Here is a 22,340-nt window from a genome sequence, read left to right as displayed (position 1 = left end):
ATAAAACAATATCTTAATCCAGGTATTCAACATTTCTTTTTTATCACTCATAATGTTTTGTTTATTTCAGTGATCAATTATTATTCTCGTCATCTCTATTGTTTTCTTTTTCATGAAATCTCCTACATCTGCCAACTATCTGAGGTAGTAGATGGTTATAGATCAGAAACTTTTTTTAATATTTAAAAAAAAAAATTTATTGTTCTATTATTGTCGTAGAGGTTTGTTTCGATGAATGATTTCTTGTGCTGAAAAACTGAATCCTTTTTGATGAAACTTCCTCGTTAAAAAAAGACACTTCCTGACTAGAAGACTAGAACATTTTGGGGAAATATATTCTAGAACCTGGATATAAATAAAAAATAAAAAGAACGGTAATTGGAAAAAGAAATAATCAAAGACTTCTGCTATTTTGTTTTTTTTCGTAAATTATACCTGTTTGGTATATTTTATTGTTTTTTAGTTGACACCTTGCTGAAATTTATATTAAAAAACTCCACGATTTTTAATTTTTTTTTCTAATTTTCTATGTTAAAATAAGATTCTCCATTGAATAACAACTGAATTATATAAAATATGGGTACATTCATGCTTATGTTTTTTAAAAAATTACACAGAACATTTCTTCTCATTACATTTTATTTAAAATAGACAGCCAAGCTTACCGAATGGTGTGCTATAAAATCCTTAATGCCATTTTCAACAAGAAAAAAAAAAAGGATAAAATAAAAATATCTGAATCTCAAAACATTACAAAAAACTTATTTAGGAGAATTTTTAAATTGAATTCATGGCTTATAATGATAATTTAATTACAATAATGAACATTTGAACTAATATTAACATTTTAATTAAGTTCATTCATTCAACCTGTAAATGCAAATAAAATTAAGATAATGCACCGGTAAATGATACATTGTACCTTTCTTTATATATATATATATATATATATATATAAACTTTTTTTTTATAAATAAGATTTTTTCCATTCGTTCGAAGATAAACGTTCAATTAATATTAACACTTTTTAATAAATACTCAACTTCGGAAAAAAAAGCTGTTTTTAAGCACTAATTTGTACAACTACTACGTAATTGCCTAAAAAATCCTTGAGTAGTTTATAAAATGGACCAGATTTTATTTTTAATTTCATCCATCTATGATACTTCTAATGATTTCTTACCTCCTATTTTATATGGATTTATAATTTACTGATTCATTAAAAAAATAAAATAAAATAGCTCAATTATTAAGTATTATTCTACCATGTTCCTTAAGTAGAAGCTAAACCTAATGAATAACAAATTCTGTAATCTATAAATAAAAATGTGATATTCGTTTGTTACTCATCCAAGACCTCAATAAGTTCTTAACTATTTCACACAATATTTTTTATCAAAACGTTCGCTGTCGTAATTGAAAGGTTCTTAACTATTGAAAATCTGGATTTATCCAGAAAAAAACAAAACAAAATCAAACATCTACCCGCCAATAATGTTTCAATTTTTAATGTTCAGAATGTATACATTTTAAAAAAGTTATTATATACCAATTGATTTGTTTTTTTCTGTATTAATAAGAAAAAATATTACTAATTCCATTAAATGATTTTATATTCATAAAAAATTATAAAAAAATCTAGGATAACAAATTTTTGTTTAGAAAAAACCAATATTTGTTTTTAGTTGGCCTGAAACCCTTAAATACAATTTACCAAAGAAATTAAAAATTTTTGAACGTGATTTATCTGCAAGAGTTTTTTTGTTCTAACGCTCTCCATTATTCATGTAATAGTTCATTACTCCTCAGCATTCCAAATCTATCCAGCTATCCAAATCCTATGTTACCTATTATCCTTGATGATAATTTGAATGGCAGAATAAATTCCCAACAAAACCGAAAATATCATTAATTATAATTCATAAATAATAGGTTAATTATTAACAAATGCCATCTATGTTAATAACTGGCCGATTATAATGATTTTTTTAGGAGGAGGGAGTGGATTTATTCTCCCATTCAAATAACAGCTTAAAACCATTTTATTCAAAGCTGTAACATATGGTGTAACGTTTTAACTTTATTTTTAAGAAAATTGTAGCCAAAATTTAATTATTATGATATGTAGGTAAATGTGTAATTTCAACTATATCGATTCCAAAATGTCAGTTGTGATAATTCACAGTGCAATCTCAAATCTAGAAATAGCGAAGCATTGCCGGTCTTGCTAGTGATAAAATTTGTTTTTTTAGATTTATATATATGGTAAGGCACTGTGATACTAAGTCCATGGATCCGGATTTGAGTCCGACTGACAGATAATTATTTATTTTGTTACTGTAGCCATGAGTCAACCCTGTTGACTCGGGAGCCTCCACCCAGCCTCATAAAGTGTCCCCTTAATTGGAGAAAAATCTGGCGATTGAGCGTGTTTTTGACTGAGTCACCTCCTAGCAAAACTGTTAGTCTTGTAACAATACCTTCTTACAAAGTGAAGTACTGCACAGGTACAGATTTAATTTATATTTTTATATTTATACATCTATATCTAAATAAATTTCACTCATATTACAGATAGTCGAGAATAGAGGATGTTATATCCACTTTCTATAAGAGTGATGATCTTAAAAATACAGAAAACATGTATACTGATGGACTAATAAATATGGTACAATACCATTAACTAATAAATATGGTACAATACCATTAACTAATAAATATGGTACAATACCACGGTACAATATCAGACCAAGTAATTGGAAGTTTGTTTTTTCTTAGGATCACGGTTTATTTATTGGTATGTTCGCCTTAGTCTCTAGTTCAACACCAGGCTCGCTACACGATCCACGTTGATTGCATAATGATTTATTGTAAAAGCTTTTGTGTCCTCATCTCCGCCCATTTAACCTCTGGCTACGTTTAGATCGTACTAGTTTTGATGTAAAAAAAATGATTTTAAAAAGCTCTTAACGATCCTCAATTATTAATTCAGTTGTAGTTCTTTTTAATTAATGGTTTCGAAATATAATTTCTATTTGAACCAAATTCTCGAAAACACCAAAGAACCCTGTTGAAAATCATTCCAATTTTTTTTTTAGTAAGAGAAACTCTTTAATACACTGTACTATTATGTGGTAATATGAATAATTATAAGTTAATATAACTTTCATTCTGGGTTTAAATTGTATAAATTTATGGCTTGGGTGGGTTCCCAAACCAACAGTGTAAGTATATTGAAGGTAATTTTTTAATTTTTAGATACCAAAGGATCATAATTAACTAAAGTAAAAGTAGTATTTCCTTGACTACTTGTATGACCCTTTGACCAGTTATATGACCCCTTCCTGAAAAGCAAAAAATAATTTTTTCACGAAACTTTTAATTTCACTTGTCCATACAAATATATGAAAAATGTAGTTAAGAAAATATTGTGATCATAAAAAATTTCAAATAGAATTTTGGATGGGAATTCACGTTGTAAGGTTAAATAACAAATTTTCGTCAAATGGGGCACTTTAACACACTCTTGTTATCAAGGCGCCACCTTAGCAACCTAGAAGCCGCAACGGGTTCAATTCCGGCCTGGGTGGCGGCCAATTTTATGGTGGGCTCACGGAAACTTGACCTTCCCAATTTTGCTAGAATAGAATGTTATATCTTGTTAAATAGTCCTCCCCCCCTCCCCTACTTATAATTGATTGCCCATAATAATTTGTAAATAATTCTATTAATTAAAAAAATATATGTGAGCTTGTATACTGTAGTGCGTCGTTTGTGTATAAGTCAGTTTGTAATATAATGTTACAAAATTCGGTTTTAACAGATATTCCAAAGTGGTGTGGTTATGAAGATATATATTGCATGGACACAAAACACTGTGACCTGTCTAATACACATCTTCGAGTGAAATATATAGATTCCTATATCATGATATTATAAGATTTCAAGGCTTCAATGGCAATTAGTTAAGCTGAATTGTATACAAATAACATTCATTGCTCACAAATATGCAGAGAACTAGCTCTGACTGTTAACAGATTAATTTATTTCTCTGAATAAATTTTTATTTTAGAATGTATAGGCTTGGCATATATTTTAAAGCTATGATAATCCTATTAGTTTAGAATATAATTAATATTATTATTATTAATTATTATAGAATAACTTTAAGCTATGTACTTTCAAATAAATTGATGGTACAAGAATTTCCTTTATTGAAATTTTAGTCTGCATTACTTTATATTTTCAACATGAAGTTAAATAAAATGAGGTTCAGACAAAAAACAAAGAAATGCATGGAATCATTAATGAAATAATGAATAGTTGGGATATCTTTTTCAAGCTAGTTAAAGACACCATGAAATACCTTATAATGAACATTTTCGTTAGGATAGCAGTTTTCGTGATATTTGCCAAAATAAATTCACACACTTCTGATTTCTTGTTTTTTCGTAAAAATATTGGAGTTAAAAAAACTTTATCTAGGAAGATATTGATTGAACATAAAGAGTTTCATTTGGGCTCAATTTGAAGCATTTTAAATCGTTACACAATAAGATAATACATAATCATTTATTTCCTAAGAATAGTAGCTATAATGTCATTTGCCAAAATATATTCATAAAAACATTTTTTATCGTTTTTCAGAAAAAAAAATTGGTTAAGGAAAACTGTACCTCGGGAATTATTGAACAAATTGAAAAACTCTATTAGATCTTGAAGAAATTGAAGCTAGTTAAGTGCACTTAAGTAGTTTATAGTGATATTTCAGTTACTTGCGATACTTTGTGAGTTATTGGCAATAATCTTCAAAATATATGGCGACCATTTTGAAAAATCTGGCGTAAACTTTTTACCATCGTATTTTCCGAACAATTTCCCAAAAGAGTCCGTTGACAGAAATTAATTTGCACTTATTCCTTAGTACACCTAAATTTCAAGCTAATTTTAGAGGACTATTTTAGAGGACTATATAGTTTAATACAAGTTTTTACGTTTATGATTTTGTTTTTTGTGTTTATTAATTTTATAAATAATAGGTTTAGTCCTTGGCTAAGAAGTGATGTTTTTTTAGATCTAAGGTCTTCATCAGGACTGTCTGTGTGGCTGCTAGAGAACAGAAAGTAAAAAAGAATAGATAAAAAAATTATTCTTTGGTTTAATACTTATAAAGATATTTTTATAAAATATTTACTGAACATTAAATAAATTATGATGTAATGAATAAAGAGCAGTTACCATAGTTTATTTGAATAATATAATCATAAAATCAACTAAATAGAATTATCAGATATTGGATTTGATATCTCAACCGTTGAAACAGCAACATCTTAGTCAGAAGTGATACTCTAATCATTTCTGGAATTAGATAAACCAACGATTACAGATTGTTGCATTTAATGATTTTTATTTTACTCCGTGTAAATAAAACATAAATATAATAAAATTATAATGGTTTGCATAATAATTGAGTACGATACCCGTAATAACAGTAGATTTCTTTCTTTTTTTTTAAAGGAAAATCAATGAATATAAAAATTATAAGTTAGAAATCGCAAAAGCTCATTTTATGTTTATTTTACACGAAATAAAAAAAAGATTTAAAGATTTATGAAAGTTATTTCTTGTAATGATTACAATAATAAATTCGGAAGTGTAGGATAAATAGAAATTTATGACATTTTATTATTATTCAGATTTTTAGCTATAACTTTTAAATAAACCGTTCGATTTTAAAGGTTATTTTCAGGTCAACATTGTATTAAATATTAGTCTCCGAATTGATAAGTTTGTATATTTTTTTGGGGGGGTTTTTGAGTAAGAATGACCAACATACATTAGATGACCTTTAATAAGAAAAAAAGTGTTGGATGTCGCCCAAACTTCAGGGCGAACCGAATTCAAAGATCCGGCGGTTGATTGGACAAATATAAATGAAGAACTTAAATTGGACAAAACTCTATTTAAATACTTTGGAACATTTTCAGAATTCAGCTATTTCTTTATTTCATTATTTTTATGTAATTCATTCATTATTTTAAAATTTGAGATTTTAAGAAAGTGGAAACTTATCATTCTCCTGATATATCATATATTGAGTTTCCGTGCATATGATAATATAACTAACTAATCCTTATTAACAATACACCTTATTACAGTATAGTAACCTAATTAATCAATATATTTATTTTTTAGCCTCAATAATAAAGTAGATCCTACTATAATTCCATATCCATTTTTTTTAGTTAACGATCTCAAAGTCAACCTAATAAAGTTAGTGTAGCAAATATAAAGCGAGGAGGAGGAGGCAGCTGCCCCCCCTCCCCTAGAAGTAAAAAAAACGTTAATTTAATAGATAATTATTGTTTTCAAGTAAATACTAATTGTAATAACTATTATGATTTTCTAAAAATTTTGGTTCTTGTGCCTTTTTGGTGCTGAAATATCACAACCTGGGACCTGTTTCATAATGAAAGCTAATGTAAAGTTCCTATTGTACAAGTCTGTGTAATTGAATTAACATAAATCTACAAGACTTATAGTATTAGTTATAGTACAAGAGGCGGGAAGAAAAAAAGGCAGTTATCTCACCCCAATTTTTGATTAGTTTAATGAAAACTATGTATAATTAATAGTCAAAACTGATGAATCTGCCTAGTATAGGTAGGGGAATAAAAAATGGCGGCCGTTTTTGAAAACCCTAAAAAAATATTAATTTTTCATTTTGAGCTCTATATCTTAAAAACTATCAACAACACTAGAAAATCTAAAAGAATATTATTTAAAGAAGAGTAAATTTTCTGAAATATTAGCCCTAGTAGAGATATTAACGTCCAATAGTTCTCGAGGTATAGGCTTTTAAAAAGCAACATTTCATAAAAATATACTGAAATATCAGTTGTTAGTAAATTTATTTTGAGGAATGTATATCTCAGGAACTTACAGCTATAGAACAGGTCGTACAGATATCTATTAGCACTCAAATTAAAGCTGGTTTAATGTCCTATATAGTAGTTTATGAACTTTACCTTCGTAGGAATAGTAGTTTTCATGAAATTTCCTAAAATAATTTGATTCATAGTTTTTGTTTGGACAAAACGATTGATTTATGAAAAATTTTATTTCAGAAACCATTGGACGTACAGATGTCTGTCTGCACTCAAATTAAAGCTAGTTAAATTTACTATAAAATAATTAATAATGTTTATCTTTTTAGGAGTAGTAGTTTTTATGATATTTGACAAAATAAACTCACAAAATGTTAATTTCTAGTTGTTCATATAAAACGTTGAATTTTTGAAAAATATATCTCTAGACCCATAAGACGCAGATATTTCTGCCAACACTCAAAATAAAGGAAATTAAACTTACTATAAAGTAGTTTATTACACTTATCCTCGGAGGGGTAGTACTTTTTATGATATCCACATATAAATATAAATTTGGCAAATGAAAAATGTCCGAACAACTATAAATCAATTTATTTTAGCAAATGTCATAAAAACTACTACTCCCACGAAAATAAACTACTTTATGGCCCATTAACCTAGCTTTAATTTGAGTGCTAATAGACATCTGTTCGTGAAATAGTTTTTGTTTGTCATAATGTTCAATCTTGTCCTTCATATTTATTATGTGCTTATCCAATTTATTTTGTTCTTTTCAATAAATTTTAATACATTATAATCATATTTTATTAATATTTTTAAAAATTTTATCTGTGACTCTTGGAAAGTATTAAGTTTATAAAATAGATTATTATTTATAGCATTGATCACTTTCTTAACTGCTTTCCTTTTCATCTTTAATTATTTTAAAACAATTTTTAGGTTTGTTTTAGTTGTTTTCCCGTATCGATTTTGCATTATGTCGTTTTTCTGCAAGAAAAAATGAAGTTGTATAAGAATTTATAAAACTTAGAAAATAGTATTATTTGCAATTCTGAAAAACATGTTATTGTTTATTTAATAATAAACAATTAATTGATACTACTCATAGCGAATGGTTTAAATATTAAACCATTATGAAAATTTTGTTTGTACTATAATTGTAATAAAACAAAAATCTGATTGATTTGATTAGTGATTTTATTTTAATTATGTTTTTCACGCCGTAATATTTCTTATTTTTTAAAGTAAGGAAATCTCCTAAGATCCTTTAAAACATCTTGGTAAGTTTATAAAATAGTAGGTTTTCTGATTATAAATACATTTTGCTTACAGTCGCCCTTTTTCGAATAAGTTCTGTTTAGTGACGTAAAACTTCGCAGGCCATTGTTTAAACTTTGATACAATTTGTTTCTTGTTTATTTATACTAATGTATGTTTCAATATTTTTTTTCTCTACTTGATATTACATATCTGGCAGCAAATTTTGTGATTTTAAAAATTGAAATACTAATTCTATTGCTCAATCATCGTCACTAAGGATTGTTGAGATATCGGAGTTTAATCCAAAACTATAAGGACGTTAGGTGAAATATGGGCTTCTGGAAAGATATGGCTAATTGCCATACTGTATTATAAAACTGGCATTTCAGTGGAAAATATTGGAAGGACATTTCAGACATACAATACTGACATATAAAATCCTTTTTTTTAATTCATGAATTAAGAAATAAAAACAAATATTTAATCGAATCGTTTATTTTAGAGATGGTTAAAAATGTTCGAAGTAAACCAGAAAAAAACTATCTCAACAAATCACTTTTACAATGCTTAAAAACTCCCAAAATCACAATTTATTTCTTATATGATCAATTTCTTAAAATTCTAGAACAAATTTGTGCTACTTTTAGTGAATCGATAAAATGAAAAAAGTATAAACAGAATGCTTTTCTTTCTTCTTATCTCAATCCGTTGCCGAGGTATGATTTTTTGTTAGGGATTTACACAAAACTTCGCAATTTCCAGCAAAACATTTTTTGTAGGAAAATATTGCTTCGTTAGGCGATCATAGCAGCCAATGCAAAGTAATGAAGTTAAAATGATTAATATTTAGAATTACTCCGTATAACCTCCCGCGATGAATTTTCAACGATACGCTCAAATCGAAGTGATATTGATGTTGGGAAGTCAAAATTATTAGACACCCACAAGAATGCTAGTACCTAGTATTTTTTATCCTGGTTTTGCTATTGTACCAAGGTTTTTTTTTCAAATATTTTTCTAAAACGGATTACTGTTCTGAATATAGTATATTTATATATTTTTATTAATATTTTAGGGTTTTATTTTATCTAAAAACAATTTTCCAGACTAGGATAAATACCAAAAATATACTCCTGGAAATTGATTCGCCCTTTTTATAGAACACTGATGAAATTTCATGAATATAAAACACTCTGTAATTATTTATCAAATATCTATAATAAACTTAATTACCAATTTTATTTCGGTACAGTGTATAATAATAATTATGTTAAACTGATTTATAATAGTAGACTTTATAAACATATACAAACGAAAACATACATTGAAGAGATTTGCAGTTTAAGACTGTAGATTGCTATAGGCAGAGGAAGATCTAAAATATTTAGATTGCAAAATTGTTCTTTATTATATTTAAATTTTGGGTCGAGCAATTTCTTAACTTGATATCCTGTTGATGGAGGAGGGATTAACGAATAAACCTTCTGCATTGTAATATTCTTAAGATCTATCTTTGCTTTGTTTTAGAACTAAGTGAGAGTCATTTTAAAATTAATTACTATCAAAGAATTTACTTTCACCTATTTATATAATACATAAGTATTGCGATCTTCAAAAATTTCGAATTCGAGTTTTCGACGGAAATAAATGTTTTGTGGTGACTCCAAATAACCAAGTCTCGCAAAATGGCCTGAGTCTCTATATGTGAGTGGCTATGTGAGTGAACGACCTAGCTCAGAAACAAAAAAAAAAGTACGAAACTGAAATTACATATTAAGCAGGGTATATGCCCGAGGAGCGACAGAAACTTTTTCAATAAAACCCACAAACCAAAAGTGCTATTTCAAATATATTTTTCACATGATTTTCCCAAATTACAAAAAACTCTAATCCCTAATTTACAAAATTCATGTAAGCAATGGTCGGATATTGGAGAGATATAACAAAATTTAAAAACATGCATAAAACAACACAAAATGAATCTAAAAAACATTAAAAAAAATTAACACGACTGCACGAGACAGCAATAATCAATAATCATAGTTTTGAATTGGATGATTTATAATTTTAACTAACGCTGAAAAGCTAAAAATTAGAAAATTTATCAAATCAATTTACATAACTGAACACATAAAAAATGTGGTTAATTATAAAAGACATTTAAAGAATCGGCCAGCATTAGGTTGATATAATTTATCAAATAAACACTTAATAATTAGTGACCGTGGAAGCTAGTGTTGATATAACTACATTTACTTTAGGAACAGTGCAGTTAGGAATGGGCAACAGTAAATAGAGACTAGATATATTAAAAAGTAATAATCATTAGCTGGATTTTATCAATGGTCCTTAGACCTTTAAGGCTTTAAAAGTCGAAATAATCATCTAAGTTGTTTATAGTTGGTTATAACATCCATTCTTCTTATTTTCACATTATATTGCATTACAATCTTTTGTATTGCTACAAACTATTTACATGTATTATATTCTCCTATTTATTCATATCAAACACTATGCCGTTAAATAAAAAAAAAAAAAAAGAAAGAAAGAAAATTAGCTGGGATATCTGTGCACTACAAGTGAATAATTGGTGCCCTAATACCTTCATGATGGTACTGTTCCGCCTATCTTCATTCCAAGAGATTAATGAAAGAAACATTTAGTTTGTATCCGTTTCACAAAACGAGTGCAAATTTTTCGTGAAAAAATATAAATATCGAAATGAGACTTGCTTGAGAGGTGGTAAATATCGATAACATCATATAGGGATACTTGAATTATATTAAGGTAGACCATAACTCGTACTGCTACACAGAGATATATACTTTATTCATCTATGCTGCCCAAATACACCAGATTGCAATATCACACAGCATACTTATCAATCGGTAATCGGACATATATAAATTACATATAATTACATGGTATAATAAAATAGAAAGAAAACAATTTTTTTCCCCTACAGTTTCCTTTTACAATCAATTTTGGTCTGTACACCAAATACAAATATTTCAATTCATTCCTTTTTTCTTTCCCATTTCTGCTTCTCCAATTTCACCATTTCATAATTTTTTAATTCACCCGATCAACAAATTCGCTCTCCGAAATTCACCCTCCTAGATCCTCTTCAGTGACCCGCTAGACAAATTCACTATTAGACGACAATGTGAGATCAGACCATCATTTATAGTCACAGCAGTAGATCAGTTTTCCAAAAACAAAAAAATAGATACATTTTACGAGAATAAGACTAACACATAGATTCAAAGGAAAATATAATAAAAAACCGGTTACAAGAAGCACTTGAATGGATAAATAAGTTTTAAAAAAAATAAATGCATAAGTGCAAGATCAATCTGAGATTGACATTTAAATCTCATACTGCATTTGCGAAACCATTTTGTGCAAATTCTTCACAGAACAAAAATTTAATCAATTCATGGAAATAAGTTGTTGATATAAAATTTATTGAATTGGTGAGAAATTAGCCGGAGAGTGTTCATTCTCTTCGGAGGTCTCAGTTCAGTATAATATGAGTTCATCTGGGCCATATAAGGCACAATAATTTGTTTTTAATGTCTCCTGAAAAATTGTTGAAAATTTACAGAACTGATTTTTCGTGACGTTTCGGACCATTTCCATTTTGAAACCCTATCCATTCCTAAAATACAATCCATCAATTCCTAAAATCATAAATTTAGCATTGTTAACAATCTTACAATTTTCATATAAATCATTTTTCTAAATAACATTTCATAACAAAATTATTTAAGACATTCTACATCATTATAATTAAATATATATATTATATATTAAAAGTGGTATCCATCCATTAAAATATAATATGATAATGATATAGTACAAAAATAGTTCATAAAAATTTACACGGCTACAATTTTCGAAACAGTTTTTTATTATATAATTGAAAGAAAGCCGAACCACAAAAATATTCTCACACATTCTTGCCACAATCATTGATATATCTCCAATTAAATAATTAAATTTGAACCCTACGACCCATGAAGAGTTGTAGTACTTTGTAAGGAAGTACTGTAACTACGCCAACGATTGTGCTAGGAGGTGATTTGGTCAGAATCACTAATGACCACCAGATTTTTACCTAATTATGAGTATCCACATTATTATGGGCTGGGTGGACCCTGGAGGGCTGATTCACGGCTACAGTGAAACAACAAATAATTATCTGCCGCAGACGGATTCGAGTAAATCATTAGTTTTTAATATGCAGCACACCCCTGCAGCATGTTATGGTGCTAAATCCATTTCCCTAATTGCACTGTGCTCTGTTTATTTAGGAACCTGTACCTAGGTACTTTTTAAAGCAAATATTGTAACATCAGCACTGATAATAATAATGATAAGAATGAGTAATTCGTTGAAATATCACTTCTAATAAACGCGGTGATATGATAACATTTATCAGTCTGGTGAAACAGAAAAATTCATTACGCATGCGCCCGTCTGTTTAACGGTCCATTAAGTGTTTTTCGTCATTATCCTTTAAATTCAAAGATTCTACTATTTTTTTTGAGCTGTAAGAATATTCATTTTTTATGGTTAGCTGAGTATAATATTATTTCACTTTTTGATACATGTAATGTATAGTAAAGGGAATCTATTCCATCTATCGAAATTTCGAGTTAGTGTTTTTGGCGGAAATATTCGTTTTGATGTGCCCTGAGTCCAAATAACCAAGTCTAGCAAAATGGTCTGTGTGTATGTAGGTGAAGAACCTACCTAAATAACCGAAAGTTTTTAAGTACCTTTAATTATGTTTATATTTCTCTCATTGTTAGTAGTGATATGAACTATGGAAGAATTTGATTAATAAATAAAGGAAAACAAAATTTCACGTAGCCACCAAAAACAGTCTGGAATACCGAAAATAGCCGAGAGCGCTCAATCTCTTTCCATAGTACGGGACTTTGTTAGCTTTTGTTAAAACTTGTATTGTAACGAGAATCGTATTTAATAATAATTTTCCATACCTCAAGAAACCCTTAAATACGCATTATTATACCAACATAAAAATAAAATATTTTCGATTAAAGTTAATAAACATTTTGATTATATTATTTCAATTTCTTGAGACAAGGTAATTATTTATTAAATAAATCAAATTGGGGATAGAATATAGCAACACAAAAATGATACTAGAAATAAAGAAAAGGATCCAAATAAAACAGCACTAGTATAGCATACAGCCAAAAATCAACATAATTTTGATTTTGATAACACCATAATTTTACATAAAGAAAACAATTTGTACAAAAGAAAAATACTTGCGTCCATTTATATATCAGAGAACATCAATTACACAGTTAATTTTAAAACAGATACTAGGAATTTAAACCAACATTATGCATTTGAGAAATTTGTTACTATTTACAATTAAATGTAATATGGAATTTTGAGAATTAGAATAAATACCAAATTGAGACAAAAATGCAATTTAAAATAAAATAAATTAATTTTAAAACAAGGCTGACCTGTGTGAGTGGGAGGTTATAAATAGTTTGTTATATGGTAGTGTATTAATTGTAGATAATCTTATATAAGAAGAATTAAATATTTGTGATTTTAAATTTAAAAAATAGGTAACTAAACTTAAGCTTAGGTAAGCTTATTAATAATAAATATGACTCTCTAATAATTGACTTTTTAAATAGGCTTTTAACTTATAATTAAAGAATGACCTGGGCAGAATAGCCTGCAAAAGTAACTCTAAATTTAATGTGAGGAAGAAATTATAATTGAAGGTATGTTATATTATTGGTGATAATGTTGTTATAAGTGTCAAAAATGAATATATAATATAAGCTGTTAAATATTTAGATGTCCTTGAGGATGGCTAAAATGGCTGAAACGTTGGACTGGTGAAAAATAAAAAGTGTTGAGACAAAAAAGGATAAAAGTTAATAAACATTTCATTTTTATAAACAATTGATGAATATAAAATATTAAAAGAATACGAAATTATTGTATTTTCAGAGTATTACAACAACAGTCAGATTTTACTTTCGCTTACCTATATGAAATGTATATTAAGGGGATTATCATCCTGAATAATGTAGAAATAGATGTTTTGAAATCTACAGGGATTTATTTTATCTCAAAGTGGTTAAGTGACATGACAGGTGAGTGATGCTCGCACCAGATTTTTTCAGACTGTTTAGAGCATTTTTAGTTTTTTGAAAAATCAGATTCAAAATGGCTCATGAAGACTCCTCTATATACATTCTACCCCTCCAATTTGGAGCAGATCTCCCTGACAACCGGCTAGAGAGACAAGGAAATCGACAGTTTATTGGAAGATGGCTGGAGGCGAAGACAGGGGCAGCATAACTAGGAGTTTGCTAATGAAGCTGCCCTTGTCACAATCTAGCCACTTCCTGTCCTCCTATCTTACTATCGCCTCTTCTATATTCGGGGTGAGATCCAAGCGGTAGTTAGTAATATAATAACATGATTAGTTAATAACAATTAGAATCGAACCGGCAAGCAGTGTGTCCGAGAGTGAGAAAAAAACTTTAACAGAAGGTAAACATTTTTTATTGGACTTTTAGGTATTCATGATATGATGTAGAATTCATCCTTAATCCATTATATCTTTATAAATTTTTCCTTTGTACTATCTTAAGCGACATCGAAATGTTAACTACGACGTTATTCTGAGACTTAGCCGCTTGAATTTTGCTCAAGTTTACCTCTATTTAAAGGAAATTGTTTGAAAAATACTAAATGATAGTTTGACTAAGTTTCCAAATGTTGTGTTCCCCTAATAAATTTTGTTTTATAAGTATACTAGATATCATCTTGTATTTGTAGAATTATTGCCAATAACTTCTAATGTATTACAAGTAATTTAAATATTTACTGTAATCGTTATTACAGGTCACAACAATAATTTATTTTATTAAAAAAAAAGTCCCTTGACGGATTGTGACATGTACATCAACCAAAATACTCGCTATATGTGTTTTAACGGTGAGATAAGAATGACCGTTTTTCAATTTTAGCCACTTTTTAAATATTTCTCGATTTAACTATCTTACTTAAGTCTCCTCTTTCCATTTTAAGTAAATGTTTCAAAAGGACCGCCACTAAATCGGGGTTTTATTGGGTCACGTCGGCCGGTAAGGATTGCTTTCTAATATTTTTTGTTATGATTGTATTATATCGTACATCGACCAGTATAATCCCTGTAAGTATTTGTTTTATAGGTAAGATAAGTAAGGCTCCATGCCGTTTTCCATTTTAGCCACTTTTTAAATATTATTCCCCGTTTTAAGTGAATGTTTCAAAAGTGATATAGTATCCCTCGCGAATTATAGCATTTCTTCTTTCCCTCAGTGGAACGGCCCTCCCCGTTCTTTGTACCCCCGACCAGCGGCTCCTGGACCAATATTGTAACCCCCGCCTTCAGCGGACACAGCCCAACCCCTTAAAATGTCAAATGGCAAAGGAAGGGCACCAGTTACATGTTTATATACTTAGGTATATATTAATATTGTTTTATATATATACTTATACAATAAAGGAGGTAAGAAAAAAAAATATGTTTCTTCTCAGTGCTCTCCTAGACATAGCGAATCCCACAACCTACCTTAAAATGCCCTTCAGGCAAAGAAAGAACATTTATGCTTATTATGTATACATATGGTTTTGTTTGAAATAATAAAATTAATAGAAAGCTGAGAAAAAAATATTTCTTCTCTTTTTTTATATTTCTCTTTTTTAATTTCACCATATAATGCCACAAGTCAATCAAATGTTGAAGACGCACTAAAGTATACATAATACATTTCTTGTACTATGTATGTATGAACCAATCATTTTATTACTATTAATGAAGGGTACGAAAAAAAAAATTCTTTTTCAATTTCATTTATTCAATATTTATTTCTATGATTGTATACATATGTATTTTTCTATTATGTATTGGTACTTGTTAGATAAAATAAAGTTAATAAGAGGGTCATTATAAATTTTATCTTAGCCTTACGAAGGAAAATTAATGCTAAGCGGGGCCATCTGCGTATTTCCTTTCACAATAACAGACATAGTAAATAAACATAAATAATAGCATGAAATAAATATCTTCTTGAGTTGATCTCTTCTTAAATAATTTTCAATTAAAAAGTACTGCCACCCAGAATATCAATTACAAATTTTCGATCTTTTGAAGTACGTAGTGCACGATTTTTAAAGTAGAATAAGTTTATTAATATTTGAGACCTCATTCAGAACACATAACTATCAATATTTTTCGAAATTCTTTTTTTCAAATAGCTGAAAAACATGAACAAAAAGCGTTAAGCGTCTAAGAAATAAATATTATGAACTGCCTTATGATTTTAACAACGCATATAGAAACCTTCAAATTGAGCTGTAATTGAATTCTTTATGTTCAATATTTTCTGAATTTTCTAAACATCAATATTTTTTTCAAACTATTTTTTTACATAGTTTGTTCAGACATTTAAAAAAAAAATCAGTTGACAGAAATTAACAGCTAATAAGGTTGAGCTCGTAGGTTACAAAATGAAATGGCTATAAAATGAGTCGTGAATAAGGAGCGTATTGAATAAGAGGATTTTAATCTCCATATCTTAATAGGCTTGAAAACTCGGACAAATATCATCTTACAAAATCAAGTCTAGTAGTTCATTATACTCAGGCAGGCTGTTGAATGTAAAAAACCACATCGGAAAGCGTTATAGGAATAGGAATTGGGTGGTTTACGATCAAATAAAACAATGATGTTTATCAATATCAAGATAGGAAATTAATAAAGTAGAAGCTTATGGCATATGTTTAGTTATAAAAATTAATTCGGCCAGAAATGGCAAAATAATTGGGACACGAGTAACTTCAGAGACGTTAGAAAGAAAATGCCCATTTTTGGAAGAGTTATACATGTACATTTAACAACTGTGATTTTCAAATAACCAAATCTTGTTAGGTTTTCCGCAATTGACTACCCTATTATTGATCTGTATTTTTATGTATACTTTAGCTAAATGTTTTTTTTTAATTTTATTTAATAATTTATTTATTGTTATTTACAACTGTATACATATATACACATCAAGTAAATTTGCTATGAGTGATATTATAACATGATACAAACATGTGGAGAATCTACCCATTGATAGAACTCGAAAAACTTCTAAAGGAGAAGATCTCGAGGCCATATTCTTTTCAGACGCCTAGGAGGATTATTAGGTAGTGAAGGAGAAGCCAGGTTAGAAACAAGTTGGTTTGGGTGGTTGGGAAGTTTATTATGGAAGGATTGGTATCTGGTTCTGGCCAAATCGGCAACATAGAGGACATTGAGGTCTTGATGGATGATTTGATTTGTGACAAAGTAAGGAGAATTAAGGATTTTACGAAGGATTTTTGACTGTAAGGATTGGATTCGAGAGGAATTATATGGTTTAGTGGAGCTCCATAGCTCAATTCCGTATGTCCAGTTAGGCCTTATAATAGTCATGTAGATCAGCCTTTTGTAATGGATTAGAAGTTTTGACCGTTTGTCTAGTAAATGTCGGAATCGATGAACAGTTTCCTGTCTTTTCAGTCTTGTATGAGGATTCCATGTCAGTCGTTTGTCCAGATTTAGTCCTAAGTAACGGATCTGCTCAACAGGAATAAGTGAGGTATTATTAAAAGATACTGTGGGGCAAGACGAGGTTTACGACGAAGGATAAATGTGATTTTGTGGGATTTATTTTAATCCTCCAGTTTTGGCACCATTCTTCAAGGGTGGTGATGAGGGATTGGTAAATGTAATCCAATTTCTATAACTGCCCACCTCAAGGTTATCTGCATGCCAAATATTGTTTACTTTTCGCGACATTGATTCCCAAAATCTAATATAAGATAAAATATTAAGTAAAGTTCTGAGCGAACCTTGAAGTTTTGTGCATTTATTATCTGTCTGTAGTTTTACGGATCAGAATGTTTTTCTTAGTACTTTGACTACTAAGTTTTCAAATAACGTTTTTGGTTCTTAAAACTACAAATCGATAGTAAAAATTTGATAACTCTTCCTTTTGTTTCAAATTGTTGAAAATATTCTACCACGTATAACAAACATTAATTTAAAAACAAAAACAATAATGTAAACTCTGTACATTTATTGAATGATTAAATGGTATGTATTTCAATAATGAGTGTTGTTTTGATAATTTATTTTTTTATTAAGCCCAAAAGAGCAGAATATGTTCGAATATCAATTCATTTAAATACTTTTGCATTTTAGCTTACAGCCTAAAAAAAAAAACTTACAGCCTAAAGTCCTTTTTATAACTTTTTGTTATCTGTTCGGAAGGTGAAACCTAAGAATATTTTGAAAACAATAAAATGAGTCAACTATTCGTGTTTATACTAATGGAGCTGATTTCACTATCAGATTATCCATCAGGCTAGCTTATCTTACTATCAGATAACTGTTTCTACCTGGTAAAAATTGATTTGTCATTGAAGATGAACGTTACACAGGAAGACAAGACCAAATACTTTACTACTAACTACTTGAATCTGCCTAATTGAACATGTAGTTCATATATGCTCATATTCGATGAAAACAAACTTAGTTACTCCCAAGAACCCCCAAGTTTTAAACTAGGTTTGTTCCTCTGAACCTTCTAGTTTGAAAAACATCCAGGGATTTTTTTGTGTGTGTTTTTATTGACAAAGTGCTTTTTTCAGATTTGTTAACCAATAATCGGTTCCAATTTTTAAACAAGAGGTTAATTACTAGTAAAGTAAACACGAGTTGTGGTGTGACCTATGACTGGTGCTAAACAAAAAAATAGTCCCTGTATTTTGGGAGAAAAAGCGCGGACGTAGGACTGGATTTTCTATTTTTCAATTTTAGGATTATGACATTCTCATTCACTAGTTTTCTGTAAATGAAAGGAAATGTATAAAACGATATTTTTCTACCACTCCGATAAGCTTAATGGTATAAAAGAATTTTGTCCACCTAAAATGGTTATTTTACCCGATGTGCGCCTTTGAGTTCAGTGGATGCCTTCGGCGTGACATCTGTAGTTGAATGGAAAACATTTACTGTACGTTCAATTTATTTTACAAATTACACGAAGTTTCTTACGAATTTCATCATACTTATTAAGCTCTTTTTGACCTTTAACTGTTCTTTCTATTCCTTTGGATGTTCGTTCTACTGTTAGTTGTAAATCATACAGTAAAAGTAAAAAAAATACTAAAATCGGTAGAGTAAGTTTAATATTATAATCGAAATTTTTGTTCTGAAATAAATTATTGGCAAGTGGTAATAAATAGTAAGAGTAATAAGTAATTAGTATTACAGGGTAAATAAATATATAATATAATAGAGAATTTTAGAATAAGTAAAAGTGATACGGATGAGGATAATATTATATATATTCAACAATTAATTAGAATGAATATACACTAAAAAGAAATTGGGGAAAAAAATTAAGATTTACATGAAGATAAAGAATAGGAATTATCCACTAATAGTGTGTCCGAATTAAGTATTAGCATTTCACTATACATCTTACGACATATAAACTGATTATCCTTCGTGTTATCGAGGGAAAATTGACGATGATTCAGAGTTGCAGTAACAGGAACTGGTTGCAAGTAACATCCAACTGCAAAATTACACACCTCATTAACTCGAGAAAGTTGATCATTATCATCTTGTCCGATATTGTAGTTGTGGTAAAGAAAACTTTATGTTGTTTTTGCCATTAAATCGAGAAACGTTTAATTGCCCATTTTATTTATAAAGTGCAGAGGTCTGCGTTCCATGAGGATAATTATGTTAAGCAGTAAAGATTAAAAATTGTAATCCTAATATAAATTCAACGCGAAAAGTTATAAATATTCAATAAGATTAACACTCTTGTTGAATAATATCTTTTTTGAAAATAATTTAAGCAAATTATTTTTTTATTTTATTATTCTACTTTATCCTAGAAAATATAGGAGCTAGGAGAAAAATGACTTATCTACTACATCGTAATCATTAAATCTATCGGAATATACGAAGTATAGCGAAATGTTCCACAAAAACAATACAATCCAAATTTATTAAAGAAATTTGGTTGGCTTATGATCAATTAAAACAATGATGTTTAGCAATAGCAAGATAGGAAAATTATAAAGTAGAAGCTTATGGCATATGTTTAGTTATAAAAATTAATCCGGCCAGAAATGCCAAAAAAATTGAGACACGAGTAACTTGAGAGTTGACAGTCAAACTGCTATGGTGTTTCACAAACCTTTTTTGGTACATATTGAAGTTGCTCGAATAGATAACGAAGTGTTTCTTCAAATTTATAATGTCCAAGGCTTGCGGTCATGGAATGATCTAACAATATTGCCATCAATCTGAGGGTCATGAAATCAACACTCTTTCATGGTGTTTTTGCAAAGTATTTGAACAATTACTTGCCACCTGAAAAGTCGGATGGACCAACAGAGAGGATGACTTTTTGCATTCAATAATCCAATAACCATAAAGTTCTCATTCGTCCAAGGGAGTATCTAGGAATCCTCGGAAGCCGGGAATTGCTACGCTTAGGAGTTTCAACCGTCTGCCGTGACACCTGCTCCGATGGCCCATCGATTCTTGAACACTGTCGACGAAGAGAAGAGAGGCTAAAGAATACGACTTCTAGTAAACAGATCTCTCTATCGGCCTGCTTGCATATCTGGTCCTAATGCAGTCTCATATAAATTTGATCTTACTTTATTTCGATTTCATTTTACTATTGTAGTAAAGTAAATTTTTTTTTTATTATTATTTTTCTAATGACCTTTTCCAAAAAAAAAAACTTTCGAAATTTCTTGTCATTTTAGCGGTTATTTCCGATATTATTGAACTAAAAACAATATGAAATAGTTCATTTTCAAATTAACATTTATTTATACAAGTATGTATTTATCAATCTCTGCAATGTCTTTAGGCAAGTTTTTATGACTTTTAATAAATTAATTGAATAAAACAGAATTCAGGAATCAATCTCAGAACCACAAAGGACGTTTTAAAATAAAATATCTCAATATTTCAATCTGGTAACAGTCTCTTTTCGGATGGAATCTTATACAAAATTCGAATTATTATAGTGAATCACAGGTGAAACACGCTCAACGGTAAATTCAATTTATAATATCCCTCTCTCACAAACAATGAATTCAATGAAAAAATGAATGAAACCTTTCATATAAGACATTTTATGTGATGCACTTTTTGATAGTACATAAAATCTACTCTTTTGAGCAAACCTTACTTGTTTCATATTAAGAATTGATCGGAATAGATCCTCGCCCGCAATCACATCGCTCGAAAAGCTAACTGGCATACAATGAAAAACGTGGTGGCCCCATAAACAAATATTGATAATATCTACAACAGTTTTAGGTGCTATAAACGCTAAAGGCTATAAATAAAAATATATCTTCCTTTTCGTAATTTGCCTGAAAAAGAGATATCTTCGCCAGAAATAATGTATTTGATGATATGCACTCACAATTATTCACCTTTTATTTGATTTTATACAAATTATGGCTACAATATGTGTTACAAGGTGGAATAGTTGGGGAAAATTGTGGTATGGTTAAAATTATAAATTATTGATATATTATGACACATAGTTATTCAATTGTCTCAATATTTATTTCAAAATGGTTTAAATAAATGATGGAGTATAACATAATTAATGACGCGTTGAGAAACAACAGAGAATAAGTCTATTTTCTTATTATTTTAGATGTTTTCCACTCTATTCGAGGCGGTTGACGCCTTATCTCTCAAACCGTATTAAATCCAACCTAAATTAACATTTAAAGTTAGGGTTGAAATTCAAAAAAATAAATTTTTCAAAAAATATACTTTTATTTTGTATATTTTTCAAAAAATATACTTTTATTTTGTATATTTTCCAAAAAAATATGATTTTATTTTGTATATTTTTCAAAAAAATATACTTTTATTTTGTATATTTTTCAAAAAAATATACTTTTATTTTGTATATTTTTCAAAAAAGGTTGAAAGAAAAAGTATATTTTATTGAAATGTGAAAGTGAATTTTACCGAACAATGTTTGCCTGTTAAACTGATTTATGGAGAAAATTTACGTTTAAGTAGTTAACCATTTATGGAACCTT

General features: G+C 28.9%; 1 protein-coding gene across 1 annotated transcript in view; it reads left to right on the top strand.

Annotated features, from left to right (window-relative positions):
- LOC106684408 (carbonic anhydrase 1) overlaps positions 1-22,340 on the top strand; it is a 46,446-nt gene that overhangs the window by 5,805 nt on the left and 18,301 nt on the right. The window contains exon 2 of the mRNA XM_067051086.1: positions 2,344-2,507. The gene's annotated coding sequence lies outside the window, so the exon portion shown is untranslated. The remainder of the gene's footprint in view (positions 1-2,343; positions 2,508-22,340) is intronic.

Source organism: Halyomorpha halys, unplaced genomic scaffold (genome assembly GCF_000696795.3).
Source record: "Halyomorpha halys isolate HHAL.00 unplaced genomic scaffold, Hhal_1.1 Scaffold577.1, whole genome shotgun sequence".
Lineage (NCBI taxonomy): Eukaryota > Metazoa > Arthropoda > Insecta > Hemiptera > Pentatomidae > Halyomorpha > Halyomorpha halys.
Note: the sequence above shows the minus strand (reverse complement) of the source record. Positions and strands in the feature narration are given on the sequence as shown.